Source organism: Lactuca sativa, chromosome 8 (genome assembly GCF_002870075.4).
Source record: "Lactuca sativa cultivar Salinas chromosome 8, Lsat_Salinas_v11, whole genome shotgun sequence".
In the NCBI taxonomy this organism is placed as follows: Eukaryota; Viridiplantae; Streptophyta; class Magnoliopsida; order Asterales; family Asteraceae; genus Lactuca; species Lactuca sativa.
The window spans coordinates 21643735-21659592 of record NC_056630.2 but is presented as its reverse complement, the minus strand read 5'-3'; positions in this window follow the sequence as shown (position 1 = coordinate 21659592).

Sequence of the window (15858 nt, the reverse complement as noted above, 5' to 3'; positions counted from 1 at the left end):
TGATGACTTCACAGTTTATAGTAATGCCTCTGGAGTTGGGTTAGGATGTGTTCTGACCCAAAGGGATAAGGTGATAACGTATGCATCGAGGCAATTGAAAGAGCATGAAAAGAACTACCCCACTTACGATTTGGAGTTGGCAGCGGTAGTATTCGCCCTAAAGATATGGAGGCATTATCTTTATGGCACAAAGTGTAAACTTTTCACTGATCATAAGAGTTTCCAATATCTCTTTAATCAGAAGGAATTGAACATCAGGAAACGACAGTGGCTAGTATTACTCAAGGACTACGACTGTGAGATACTTTACCACCCTGGTAAAGCAAATGTTGTTGCTGATACTCTCAGTCGGAAGGTAAATCTTGAAAAGAAAAGGGCCAAGAGCGTTAAGAATTAAAGTTGTCTTGACAATTGTGAAAAGTATAAAGAAAGCTCAAAAGGAAGCTTTAGAGAAAAATGACCGAAAGGAGGAACGTTTGAGTAAAACGTTGGTGTTTGATACAAACGTTCAAGGACTAGCGGTATTCAAAGATAGGATTTGGGTACCTAGGATGGGAGGAATAAGAGGTCTTCTGATGGAAGAAGATAACAAGACCATGTACTCGATTCATCCCGGCAATACGAAAATGTATAGAGATCTAAAACCCTATTACTGGTAGCCGACGATGAAGCTCGAAGTTGTTAAAGTATGTGGCTGAGTGTGTAACTTGTTCCAAGGTTAAGGCACAACATCAGAAAACGTATGGGAGTTTAGAACCTTTACCTGTACCCATGGGTAAATGGGAAGATATCACTATAGATTCTGTGACTAAACTGCCCAGAACAAGGAACGGTCACGACATGATTTGGGTGATCAATGATCGCTTCACTAAGAGTGCGCATTTCATAGTAGCCAATGAGAAATGGTCTATGGATAAACTTGCGAATTCTTATGTGAAGGAAAGTGTGAGGCTTCACGGTGTTTCGTTAACGATTGTATCCGATCGTGACAACCATTTTACCTCAAGGTTTTGGAGGAGTCTATAAGAGGAATTGGGTACCAAGTTGTGTTTGAATACAGCTTACCATCTACAAACCGATGGTCAGAGCGAATGGACGATTCAAACGTTGGAGGATATGCTGAGAGCATGTACCCTAGAATTTCAAGGTAACTGGGATGAACACTTACCTTTAGTAGAATTCACCTATAATAATAGTTTCCACTCAAGTGTCAAGATGGTACCTTATCACGCTTTGCATGGGAAAAAGTGTCGGATGCCATCATGTTGGCTGGAAGCTGAGGAAAAGCAGTTTATGGGACTTGAAATAGTCCATTAGATTGCTGAAAAGTTGTAAGTGATTAGGGAAAAAGATGTTAGCTGCTCAAAAGAGCTATGCTGACAAGAAAAGACAACCGATATCATTCGAAGTTAGAGATTCGGTTTCACTTAAAGTCTCGTCGTGGAAGGGACTTATAAGATTTGGTAGAAGGGGAAAGTTGAGTCTAAAGTTTATTGGACCATTTAAAGTTCTTCAGAGAATCCGGAATCAAGCTTACAAGCTAGAATTACCGAAAGAACTAGAGAGTATTCATAACACCTTTCATATGTGTTATTTGAAAAAGTTCACCGGAGGTGTGCCCGACATAATTCCCATTTCTAAATTAAGGTTAGACGAGAACAAGAGGTTAATTAGAGAACCTGAGGCAATCGTTAACCGTAAGACTAAGAAGTTATAACGTAAGATAGTCAATTTAGTGCCTGTACGTTGGAAACTTATAAATGGGACAAATCTAACCTGGGAAACGGAGACTGACATAGTGAATCGCTACCTGTAGTTGTTTGTCGTTGTGTGATTCTGGGGACGGAATCATCCTAAGGGGGAGAGAGTTGTAACGCCCGTGTTTCTAGGCTAGGAATTAATATTGACATAATGGTCTAGGTTAACCTTTGTAACTCATTTAGAAGAAATGAAAAGGAATTATGTGAATTTTATGTGAATTATGTGTTTTACGCTTAATTATTAGGGTTTAATTAATTAAAAATAAAAATAAGCGTCAAAATTAAAGTGTGATATAAGCCTGATATCTTTACATAAAGTTTAGTGGTCGAAACAAGGATTTCGGGGGTATAAAGAATGCCGAAATCCGAGTTATAACGAAGAAGTTATGACCTGTCGAAGTTTCGCGACAAAACCGGCACGGTGCCGAATGTCGTAAAAAGTGAGTTTTTGATAAACTACTTTTTAGCCTTAGTAATCTAAATGAAAGTCGTAGTATTCGTTAAACCGAGAAGTTCGATAAAAAGAACACCCAAATCTGACTTCGTATGAGGAAGTTATGATTTTTCGAAGTTTCAGCTAAGCAGTAGATAGCTAAAAACTCGAATTTTAGATCGATTGATTTTTAGCCGAATCAACCTAAACGAGAATTGAAGGTCTCGTCATTAGGAGCATAACGGTAAAAAGTCTGACGAAAACGGACGTCGAATGAAGAAGTTATGAGTTTTTAACGGATTTTCCTGTCCCGGTCTGTTAAAAATAATAATATAAAATTTAAAGTCAAAATTAGCCGACGAAGTCTAAATGGAAGTTATAGAGCGTAATTTTAGCTACGCGTGCATATAAAGAACGTCAAAAACGAAGCTCGTATGCGAAAGTTATGGATTTTAGAAGTTTTGGCGCGAAAATCAAGAAAATTCCCATAGTCATGAGTTGCCACGTCACCCTCGCTGAAAAAGTGCCACGTGTTCTGCTGAGTCACCAAGCTGCTGAGTCACCGAAGCTGCTGAGTCATGCGAAGCCACGTGTCGGATTCTGATTTGACCGAAGGGAGGTCCAATCCGAGGCTCGCATATGGACCGAACCTCGCACCTAGCTCCGAGCCTCACATGTGTGATACGACTCCGTGGTCCAATCAGCGAGTGCCACCGAGACCCTCGCACATGCTGACCGCCTGCGCAGCGGACACACGCTTCGGACCAATCACAAGAAGCCAGCAGCCCTTCGCACATGCCACCCTCGTGCGAGCCACCCCCTGCGAAGCCTCTCAGCTGTCGGATCAGAAACTTCTCAGCCGTTGGATCAGAAGCTTCACCCTATAAATAGAAGGCTGCGAGCCTTCTCAGATATTTTTAAGAGATTGCCATATTTAGCCCCTTTCTTCATATTTTCTTCACCTTAACCTTCCGCAAAGCTCCGGTATCGATTGTAAAGCCCGGAATACTCCACGAAGTACCCGAGAAGCCCGGAAAATTTATCTTTTCGGTTTCGAAGCCCGACCTTTCACAGAGCCCGTTTTCTCAATAAAACTCCCGATTTTATTAGAAACGATCGTTTTAGGAAACGAATTGCTGCCTGGTTTTCATTAAATCAAGTGAGTGTGTAGTTACTTTCACCTTACACATAGATATGAAGTATTTAACATAAAATACGTGTTGTGTGAATATATATTGTTTGTTTATTTGAGATGGGTGCTGAAGGAATGAGTTATACATGTTTTTAAATAAGTTAAACTATATATGTATTTTTATCTACGAAAAATGTTGGGTAGAACATGGGTAGATGAAATAGTTGATGTGTGTTAAAAAGGTGAGAGGCCTCGATGTTGTTGTTGTTGTTGTTTTTGTTGTAGTCATTCAGCAGAGTATGGATGACAACCATGGACTATTCTAGACAGTCTATGGAACACTAGCAGACCCGCAACCTGTAGGTGTAATGAACTATATGTTCATTTGTTGTACTCTAAAACCCATTGACATGTATTGCAGGAGAGAATACCTGTAAATAATACTGTCGATAAATGAGAGCTATGGACTTAGCACATGTTGAATAAACTTTGGCAGCTATGGAATTAGTGCCCGTTATATAAACCCCGGTCACGAGGTGACTTTGTGTCTATTCCTTAGGATGAATCCTTAGGAAGGAGGGATAGTTGATTCTTAGGGTAAATCATTAAGAAATAAATAAAATAATGGGGTTTGGGGTAATTCGGTTGATTGATTGATGTTTAAACATAATAAATTTATGTATTGTGGGTTGAAAACCCTATATGCTCACCAGGCTTCGAAGCCTGACCCACTGAGCTGTTTATATTACAGGTAGAGGACCCCGAGCATAGTCGGATGATGATGATGAGTGAATTTTGGATTATAGGCCAGTAGTTACAAATAACTGTCGTAAGGCTTATAATGTCTTGTTTATGCTTTTGATCTGTATTGGAACATGACATCCTGAGGTTTTGATATAAAAGGAAATGATATATTTCTTAAATAAAGGTTTTGACAAACTTTTATCATATTTTGTTTTGGGGACCAATTCTGCACCATCTTTTATAAAGATTTCTCTGATTTGATTTTAAAAAGCATAAATTAAATCGGTCTTTTCTGGCCGAGAAATTAGGGGATGTCACATTAAATGCTAGTAAACAGTAGTCAATGGCTATAACACAGTAGTGGCAGTCAAATGCTAGTAGACAGTAGTCAATGGCTATAACAAATTAGTCAAATTACAATGATGTGTCCGAAATTCACTGTGCGATAAGACCACATAAACTTGTAGTCAAATTCTTGTAGACAATAGTCCATACGTATAACACAGTACTCAAATTACAATAATGTGTCCGAAATTCATTGTACGATAAGACAACACATAAACTAGTAGTCAAATGCTAGTAGACAGTAGTCAATGCCCGTAATACATTAGTTAGATTATAATCATGTGGTAAGCCCCTTACCTCTACAACCTTAGGCACACTAAGTAATTGGTAACTGTCTCTTGTAAGTGATTCGAAATGAGTTTCTCTGATAGTGAGCTTGAAGAAAACTTTTACAACTAGCCTGTTTTCCTTCATAACCTAATCCATTTGTTCATGCTGTTAAAAACGACATAAAATAACATAAGTTGTCATTTTTAGCTTACAATAAAAGTATGTTTTTAGTGTGATTTTCATGTATTATATGTTGGTTTCGTTGTTTTTACATAGTTGTTCGTCGGAAAATATCCGGATTTCAAATCCGTTATCGGTACATCATTGATTTTAACCTCCAAAGTATGCTTTTAAAAACGACATTAAATAACATAAGTTGTCGTTTTTAGCTTACCATAAAAGTATGTTTTTAAGTTTGATTTTCATGTTTTATATGTTGGTTACGTTCTTTGTACATAGTTGTTCGTTAGAAAATATTCGGATTTGAAAAAAAATAGAATTACAAATAAACATAACGTTACTAATAAACATAACATAATACTTAAAGGAAATTAGAATTACAAGTGAACATAACATTACTAATAAACATAACATAAAACTGAATGGATATTTGAATTACAAATAAACATAACATTAATAATAAAGATAACATAAAAACTGAAAAGAAATTAGAATTACAAATAAACGTAACATTAATAATAATGATAATTTAACATACTACTAACGTGCAAATGGTGGTAAGACGACCATATTTTCAACTGGTATTTCCCAATGTAGAAGAATTGGAATAGGATTAACCGCTTCAGCTTGGAATGCATTTCGATACACCATAGAAGTCAACTTATAATTTACCAATTGTTGTATTTATTCAACTGTAAGCCTTCTTAGCATTGCTATACCATGTTCACAAGGTATGCCGCATTTTTGCCATTTTCCGCAAGTACAAATACCACGTTCAACTTGCACCGTTTCTATTGTTAAATTTAAACTCACTTCAAATTTGTCACTACCAATATGTGTAACCTCATAACCATTAGACTGGTTCATTCTTCTTTCAAGCACGTGTTGTGCATAAGGGGTAAGATGATCATGCATTCCCTTTTTGAAATTATTTGAGTTACAATCAAACAGGGGGTATAATAAGGTAAAAGTTAAATAACAAATATTTATTACCTCCGAATGCAGCTCGATAGTCATACTTTGTTTGTATCGACTGATGGACCACTTAAATGATTGACGTTATTGGTAACTCATGCGTGTTTGTTGTTTGCCAATTCAATCCAATCGGAATGCTGGTATATTTCACATTGAAACGAACTTTAGGAAAAAAGGCTCGATCCTATTTTGCAATTGCAATGTTTTCAAGCCAGCGAAGATCATTCCCATTAACCTCATTTGTTAATTTGTTCAAACAAAGATAAAATTCAGACACACTATAAGTTTTGCATGTCTTCCAGAACAATTGTTCCACAACGGTACTTCCTGTGGAAGCCCTAACTTTATCGACTATATTTTTACAACAATAACCATGATATGAATATGGGTATACCCGTTGAATGGCGTAGTTTATGGAATCAAACATATGGCTTATGAAACCAACTTCAATAGTGTCACCTAAGCATTCTTTTAACCTTGTCATGAACCAAATCCAAGCCTCGTCACAGTCTATGCTTCCCAAAACGAATGCTATGATCAGGGGTTCATGATTACCATCTAAAGTAAGAGCAACATACATGGTCGTTATGTTGGCCCCAATAAGGGGTACGTGACCAACAAATATTGTTGGTATCATGGATGTGAGAAAGGTAGTAATCTGTAATAAACGATACCAACATTAGGCAAATATGAACTTGAAATAAATAATAACTTAGTATAGAGAATGACATACCACGCATCCCAATGCGACAAAACAAAATTGAAACCGGTCTCTCATATCTTTCTTAATGATTGTGAAAGAGTTACAATTTGTTCTTTCAATATTATGAAAGAATATTGGTAGGTTTGAAAAACTTTTTTTGTATACCTCATTGAATCCACTCATTTTGCCTATTCGTATGTTCAATGAATAAGGTGTCCACTATAAATGGACTTCATTTCAAATGGAATGCATAAATAGTAATTACAATCATATGTCTGAAATTCACTGTATGTTAAGACAACACATAAACTAGTAGTCAAATGCTAGTAGACAGTAGTCCATACCTATAACACAGTACTCAAAGTACAATCATGTGTCTGAAATTCACTGTATGATAACACAACACATAAACTAGTAGTCAAATGCTAGTAGACAGTAGTCAATACTTATAAAATAGTAGTCAAATTACAACCATGTGTCTGAAATTCACTCTACGATAAGACAACACATAAACTAGTAGTCAAATGCTAGTAGACAGTAGTCAATACCTATTACATAGTAGTCTAATGGCAGTATATAATTGAAGATATATTTACCTGTCAACACTAAAAAAAAGTTACTTCTCTTAAACCAAAGAAATGACAATTTGCAATTGTAGGGCTCAAGGTATTATAAGGACCTCAAGAACTACCAACAACCCAGGACTGTTATTTTACGCTTGTTCTAAAGAGGTATTTGGGTTGTCCTATAATTATTTATATTATAATTTTTTAGTGAATATTTACACAATATACATAATTTTTTTTATATTTATTTATCAGCCGCCACAGTTTGGATTTATTTGTTGGGTGGATGATGCAAAAGACAATAATTCGTTGATAATTTCTAACTTAGCTCGATCGAAGAAGAAGCTTTAAAGTAAAATATTGCACTTAAAGATAGCATTACTTTGTAGTAGGGTTTCTTTTTTCGTGTTGTTGTCTACAAGTTGTAAAATGTAAAATATAATGTATATGTTATTGTTTGTAATGGTTTATGTTTCCATCTATGGTAACTTCTTCTGCTATCATTTTCATATTGTTTTGTACAAGTTGTAATATATTTTTTTTTTTCTGATTTCGTTTATTAGTTATAAGATACATACAAGGGAATACAAATGTTTATTAGTTATAAATTTTTTTTATTAAAATAAATAAATAAATAAATAAACCGTATTTTTTGGGAAACCTACGGTGTACAAGTGTTTACTGCACAAACTGTGCAGTAAATGCTTGTACACCGTAGGTTTCCAAAAAACTTACGGTTTCCTTTTTTTTAAAATTATACGACTACAAAATAAATAAAGTTCCGATGCTATTGAATCTATTAAAAAAAACGAAATTGTTTTTTTTTTTCGTACGGTTCATACGAAACCGTAGGTGTACAAATCGACACTGCACAATCTGTGCATTGGGCACTTGTACACCGTAGGTTTCGTATGAAACCTACGGTTTTATATTTTTTTTTCGATTTTTCTCAAAAAAAAATTAACCACATATACAAAACCTACTCTTAATCACAAACACGGTAAAATTTGGATGAAAAGTAGACAAACCTGGTTGTTCTCCGGGTACTCCATTGAGAGAAAAAATAGTCAAACCAAAGAAAACAATAGGAAAAATGACCTAATCTGAAAAAAAAAAATTCATTATATACTTTGAGCTAATGGGTCACGAAAAAATAAACGGGTCCGTGAAACAGTAGCCCATTAGCACGAAAGAGTAGTTTAAGGCATAAAATAGTAGCCGACGACATTGACCGTAGTCAACCAAAAGTTGACTACTGTTTTAATGGCTATTTTTGGCTAAGTATTATTTTTTGGTTCTTTTTTGATAAGTAATTAACAAAATATGGCTAGATTTGTATTTTCCCTTATGATTTAACCGTCGTATTTTATTTTGATATATAAAACTACTCAGGTAAAAGAAGTTTAGGTCGACCACTTTGACATGGTGGTGTCGGTTTTGCAGGTTTTTTCAGATTTAAAAAGGTTACTTATGTTTTCAAAAAAATCCATTACAGACACTACTATAAATGGTAACATGAATGTATTTTTTATAGTCCAAATAACAAGATATTGAATTGAAAATTCTATTATTTAGTTTCATACAATGTTATTTTTTATTTGCTGCATAAAAATAAAAAATATGTTGGTATGTAGGCACTTTTATCAATGCATTTTTATTCTTGATAAAAGATATATAATAGATGAAATAACATCCTATTTACTATTTGTTTATCTTTTGAAATCAACTATAATAAATGAGGATTCATTTTGACATTGTCAATCTTTTATAAGTTTTAACAATTGTCATTTTATTATATTTTTGAAATAAATAATTTACAAATATCAATTTTTAGGTTTTTTCAATTTTTAAGTTAAAAAGCCATATAATACTTTTATATTTATATATGTAAAGTATTAAATGTAATAAATATCATAGAAATTATAATTAATAGGTTTCTTCTTTCCTTATTTCAAAATTTTATTTAGAAAAATACTGAATTTTTACATTTTAATAATTGATATTTTATTTAATCAGTCCGTGTAATACACGAGGTTTAGACTTAGTAACATAATCGTAAAAAGTAGTTGAAATAACATTTTAATCTTAGATCAACCAAAAATTTCTTCCAAGATGTAATTTGAATAGATGGTTAATTGTGTTTAAGGCGTTGTTGGATTGGAATATTAAAACGTTTAATTCTCATTTTTTCAAGAAAAAAATAGATTTAGAGTTGTCCAAAACAATGTTTATAAAAATAAATAAATAAAATAAATGCAATTACAAGATAAATACGTTTTACTGTTTTAGGATACATACAATTGAAATTTTTTTTCTAACTATGCATTATTATTAATTAATTAATTTATTTATTTATTAGAATTGAGATAGTACATAATAAACTGTTAAAATACTTTTATATTAGTTTACACCCAAAAGGCCACCGGTCTTCAAATGGGGATGTTTTTCCAAGCTATAGATTTTTAGTGTATTTTTTGCACTTCTCATGAGTTTTGGGGAAATGTGAAAATTGTGTGTATGAGAGAGAGAGAGAGAGAGAGAGAGAGAGAGAGAGAGAGAGAGAGAGAGAGAGAGAGAGAGAGAGAGAGAGAGAGAGAGAGAGAGAGAGAGTTTTATAACTTGTGAGTTTTTGAGATTAGTATTCATTAGTGATGAACGGGAAATACGGCGGTAAGCAGCCGACGGGCACTCCGTCATTGGCATGGTCGATCGTTGTGGTGGTTTCACTGCTTTCTGGCAGATCCGTCATCCATAACATCTTCAAGCCTGATTTAGGTTGTTTATTCTCTTTGACATCTCGTTTTGTTACTCTTATTCGTTTGTGTTTTAGATGTTTCGCTCGCAAGCTTAATTTTTGTCTAGATGTTGTATATTTGTATTTTTTCACAATTCATATCAACTCTTTGATAAAATATCTCAACCAGGAAACATAATGTAATGCTCCTCCTGATATTCATTTCTGATTCATCTGCAAATACCGCCTTCAATTAAAGGTGTTAGATTATAAGGACTGATAACATGCTTAGCACCTCGCAACATCATGTTTTTGACGAGCCACCTAAGATTCATATATACTTGGATTTTGGGGAAAATTTAAAAAAAAAACAAATGAAAAACCACTAATTACAATCCTTTGATTAAAAAAAAAAATCGGCCGATAACAACTCTTCTTCTCTTTAACATCTTTCTCTTTCCTCTCGCTAACCAGGTACCGAAGTCATTCTAGGGAGTCATCTAGCGAGAGTTATTGGGTGGTGTTGGCGTCTTGTAGCGAGCTGGAGGTGAGCTTGGCTAGCTAGTCACTCCCTCCACCCTAACATAGATAAGATGCAACAAATTGATTAAAAAAATGATTATTTTTCTCGAAAGTTTGTGTTTATTGATGATGAGTTTCTTTTAGATTTTGTATTAGGAACAAATTTGTTTGGATCTGGTATCAAAATTAAAAAATGAAGTTTCTTCCTGTTTTCATTTGATAATTTGAGTTGAAGTTTACTATAAGAGCCTAGTTCATTACTTTAAATGGGTTTTTTTTCTAGAGAAAGTCTCAAAGTCTGTTACTATATCCGGAGAATATCTCAAAATTTGTTGTCGTTCAAAAAAATAAAGTAAAAAAGATAAATGACTATATTAAATATTTGACAAAAAAATGACATATTCCATCAGAAACACAGTACTAATGCGCATTTGTAGAGTTTTTGACCTAAATAAGATTATTAAAAAAATATTTACAAATCTAGTGTAGTTTGAAAAATATTTACTAAACTTGTGTTTTTCTTCATTTTTCCTTTATTTTTTAGTTTTTTTTTTCAGTTTTTTATTTATTTTAAATATCCATTTTTTAATATTTTTTATTTTATTTTTAAATCAGTTTTTTTTGTTTTTTATTGCTTTTAAATATACATTTAACCTAAGTGTTTTAATATTATTTATACTATACAAATCATTTTGAACATCAAGTTTAAGCCATATTAAATTAAAACTATTATTACTCATTCAGGTTCTCCCCTGCTTCATCATGAAAAGTATTGGCCACAATCATCTTTTAGTGAATTATATCCAAAGTTAGTTAATCATAAAATGACAATTTTACCTCTTGAAGAGAGAATTAATATTTAATATGATGTTTCAACCTTTGTATTGGAGTTATAGGATCTTACTTTAATAAAAAAATAAAAATTGTCATAATTTATATTCTCATTCATTTTGTCATATGTGATCTTGTGGTTATTTTAAATTAAAATTTCCCCACGTTTCGTTTTATGGTTTTTATCCATTTTATTAAATTTCACATAGTATTTTAATGTAATCTTTGTAATAAATGTATTAATAAATTGATATCAATTTCATTAATTCAATTTTCCTTCTCTTTTTAAAAATTTCAAGTTGAAGCACAATTATTTCCTTTGTTTATTTCTTTAAATTTAAAAGGAAAATTATCACTTCAATTTCAATAATTCAATATTTTTCTTACTTTTCTTATGAATTCAAACTTCCTAAATGTTTAGACCATATTAATTTTTTTAATAAACTCATGCAGTACATAGATCCTACAACTACTAAATTAATATGACCAAAAAGAATAGTATTGAATCATAAAATAAACACATTTATATATTTATTGTAAAGTATGTTGGAATTCCTAAGTCGAGTAGGACTCTAAGATACAATTAATTGGAGGTCAAGCAAGTAGGATTTAAGGCTCCTAATATAATTCTATAAGTTGGTAGATTATATATATATATATATATATATATATATATATATATATATATATATATATATAGAGAGAGAGAGAGAGAGAGAGAGAGAGAGAGAGAGAAATCGAGTTATGGTAATGCTGTAACACAATCAAAATTAAGTTTTGAGTTATTTTCTCAATAATATTAGAGATTTATTCCACATCTTGTGTTTTTGTTTTAATCTTGAATCGGTATCAGAACTTGCTAAATAAGTTTTTCAAGGTTTCAATCTGAAAATCTCGAGTAAAGTATGTACCTGTGATCTCGAGGACTTGCTGAACAAGTTTCACCATGACGGGTCAAGCTTCAAATCATCCACCGGTGAAGGAAATCAAATCGACCTATGTTCATTGTCTTATGTTGACCACAACGAACTACACCATCTGGGTCATGAGGATGAAGGTGGTGCTGAGAATCTACAAATCACGGGACGTGATCGATCCGGGAACCACTGAAAATGTAGAAAAGAATGATTTGTCCATGGGTTTGCTGTATCATTCAATTCTGGACAGCTTAATCATTCAAAATGGTGATATAGATACGATGAAGAAGCTTTGGGATGCGATCAAGGCAAGGCATGTTGGAGTTGCACGTGTACAAGAAGCCTGTTTGCAAACTCTAATGAACGATTTCGACAGACCCAAGATGATGGAGACTGAATTGATCGATGACTATGTAGGAAACTTTTCTGGAATAGCATCAAAGATAGTGACCCTAGGAGAAACAATAACATAACCCAAACTTGTAAAGAAATTCCTTAAGACAATGCCATGATCCAATTTTATACATATTGTTGCATCACTCAAAAAGGTTCTAAACCTTAATGTCGCGAGATTTAAGATGTGGTAGGAAGACTGAAGGCTTACGAAGAACGAGTGAAAGATGATGACTCTGGAGAAAGCAATCAATCAAAACTACTATTTACAAAAAATGATCAGCAAAAATGAAAAACTCAAGACAACAATAAGGGGCGGAGGAAGGGGACGAACAACAAAGGAAAAGGGTAATCAAAATGGGAAATCTTCTAACGTCAAAGAACCATCTCGTTCATCTAATGATATGACGCGAAAGGATAAACAGAAGAAATACCGTTCCAAAATCATACATTACCAATGTGATAAGCCAGGACACTTTGCATCATAGTGTCCTAAACGACTCCAACGACTACAAGAGGCAAATTTCTCTAAGAACTAAGAAAATGATGCCACTGTATTCCTTCATGAAACTGTGTTATTAAATGAAGAAAAAATAATACCCTCTCGATACGAATCATAAGAAAAAAGATGTGTGGTACCTAGATAACGGGGCAAGTAAACATATGACGGGAAACCGGTCATTCTTTTCTGAACTTGACAAAGGAAGAACTGGACAAGTTATATTTGGAGATAATTCATGTGTGAAGATTAAATGAAAAGGCGCTATTCTTTTCCAAGGAAAGATAGGGCAGCAATGGTTGATGATGAAGATCTACTACATATTGGATCTTAAGAATAACATTATAAGCCTTGGACAAGCAACAAAAGTTGGATGTGGCATTCAGATGAAAGACAACTATTTGACTATGCCCGATGCCAACAATTGTCTACTTATAAAGGTACTTTGGATTAATTGTCTAAGGTCCTAACTAAATGATAGGTGTTAAGCATAACAAACAAAAAACTATGTGTGCATGCAACCCTAATTGAAGATCTATGTTTTCTTTTTAAACGCACAACATTTGAACATCAATTAGGAAACCCTAATTCTACTAGCATATTTTCGAAATCATTTCTAGGGTTAAGAAAAACATACCTTAATTGTTATATAGAAATAAGAATACAAATCGTTAGTGTTGTTAAAGCTTTGAGAGCAAGCACCACAAGTGTCGTACCGCTAATGGTTCACACTCAAAACCTAGCAACCAAGGAGCTTGAAGAGAGAGAGAGAGAGAGAGAGAGAGAGGAGAGAGAGGTAGAATTTCGGCCCTATATTCTTTAAGAATGCTTAGACAAAAATATGAGGTTTAGGGGCCTTTATATAATGTACCTAGAAACCCTAGATAAGTCCCAAAACAATAAAATAACATTATGATACTTATGGTATTTATCTGGTTTCCTAATTATCCTCCAAGGATAATTCTAGATATTTTAGATATTCTACATCCTCTAGAACCATAGAAAAGCGTCCAAGGCTCTAGGATGGTTCTAGAATGCATCTTGTTCAACTATTGAACAATTGCACTTTAGCCCCTTCACTTTAATTAATTCCTTCAATTTCAATTAATTCCTGATTAATATTAATCAAATATAGCTATTTCTAATTAATATATTATTCTCATAATATATTAACAAGTCATTTATTTCAATTTATTAATCAAATAATAGATTCAACCTCTCTCTCCAAAAGTCATCATATCCAGTTGCTAGTTTTAGGGCAACCCAAAATGACTGTGCTACTATTAATTAAAGTATATACCAATTATAGTTATGGGCTTAGACACCTAATCCAATAGTCTCCCACTTGCATAAGTCTGATAACAATATTTTTCTAATATAACATCTAAAACTGATTAGCAAATTGTAGCTCTCAAAAGCCGTTGTCGAACTCTGACCCAGTCGGTTACGTGTCCTAAGATAAGTGATCAAATATTCCTCTGTTCTACAAGATATTGTACAGATATGAGATATTGATTATAATCAATCTCATTGTCTAAGTTTTGTTTCTCGATTTTTGATTTATGACGACTGATTTGAGACTGCTAATTAAACACATCAATTTAGTTCACGCTTGGCCAAGCACTTTAGCTGTCGACATCAAATCATTGAGGGCCCCACGGATATCACTTTTCCTGTTGGATCAAAAGAAATGGATAAACTTTGACTTAAATGTTTGTACTATTCACTCATCAAATCATGCACAACAATATGTTTTATAACATCAAGTTACTGATGCGTTTACGCATTTTCAATGCACAACTGACTTGTAAACAACAACTCATATATCTCCGTTTCAAGAATATAAGATATTATCGTCTCAAAATTACTCGTGATAAAATCCATGAAGTAATTCTCCAAGTGTGGGTTTATCCAATACTCAAAATCCCCATTTTCCAAGCACTCATGAGCATTGTAGCAAACCTATTTTTATGTCTAAAACTCTTTAGACAATCTACAATCCAGTTCATGACAGTCTTAATTCGCTACTTACTTCCAAAAGTACGATCGACTGTGGAGTTTTTGAATAATCCAATTATTCGGAAAGTAAAACATGCGAAGCGAAACAAAAATAAAAACCTAATTAACTATGGTATCAAAACTATTGATTATAAATAAAAACCTTATTATTTAATCACCATATTAATTAGACTTTATTCATTGTATAATATTTTGAGTAATCAATTAAACATCAGTCATGTCATGTTATAAACATGCATACTATTTCTCTCTATCATCCTTCCTTTGTGAACCATTCGACTGAACACTATTCCAACAATTCTTATTTCATAATTTCAAATTTTTGTTACTACTAAATGTGTTAAAATTCAACCTTTCATGCAATATCCTTTTGTGATGTCGAGGCTTCAAAGTTACAGAGACTTTGCCAACGATATTACAAAATGTTCCATTGGACCTTTTGTTACTAAAAAAAAATTCCATGGTAACGAAGTTTCAAATTCAAGGTACACTCCGTGAATACCTTCCTTGCATTAAAGTTCCTAACTCACATATATATTTTAATAATCAAGTAACATTCCCATATAACCATCAATTTTGATCAAGAATCATCCCAATCTGAAACATGTCACTATGGTCCTTCCAACCAATACTATACTTCCAACTATCTACAAGCAACCAATCATTTGGTATAACCTCAGAATGTTCTTGACAGTTGTTCAACAACTTTAGTCACATCCAGTTCTAGTCCTTTTCCCTCTCAATGATCTAGGCATTTGGAAAAATAAGAACAAGTGAATATTATAGCATATGTAATCAATCCTATATACGAAGCATATGGGACTTGATTCATAAT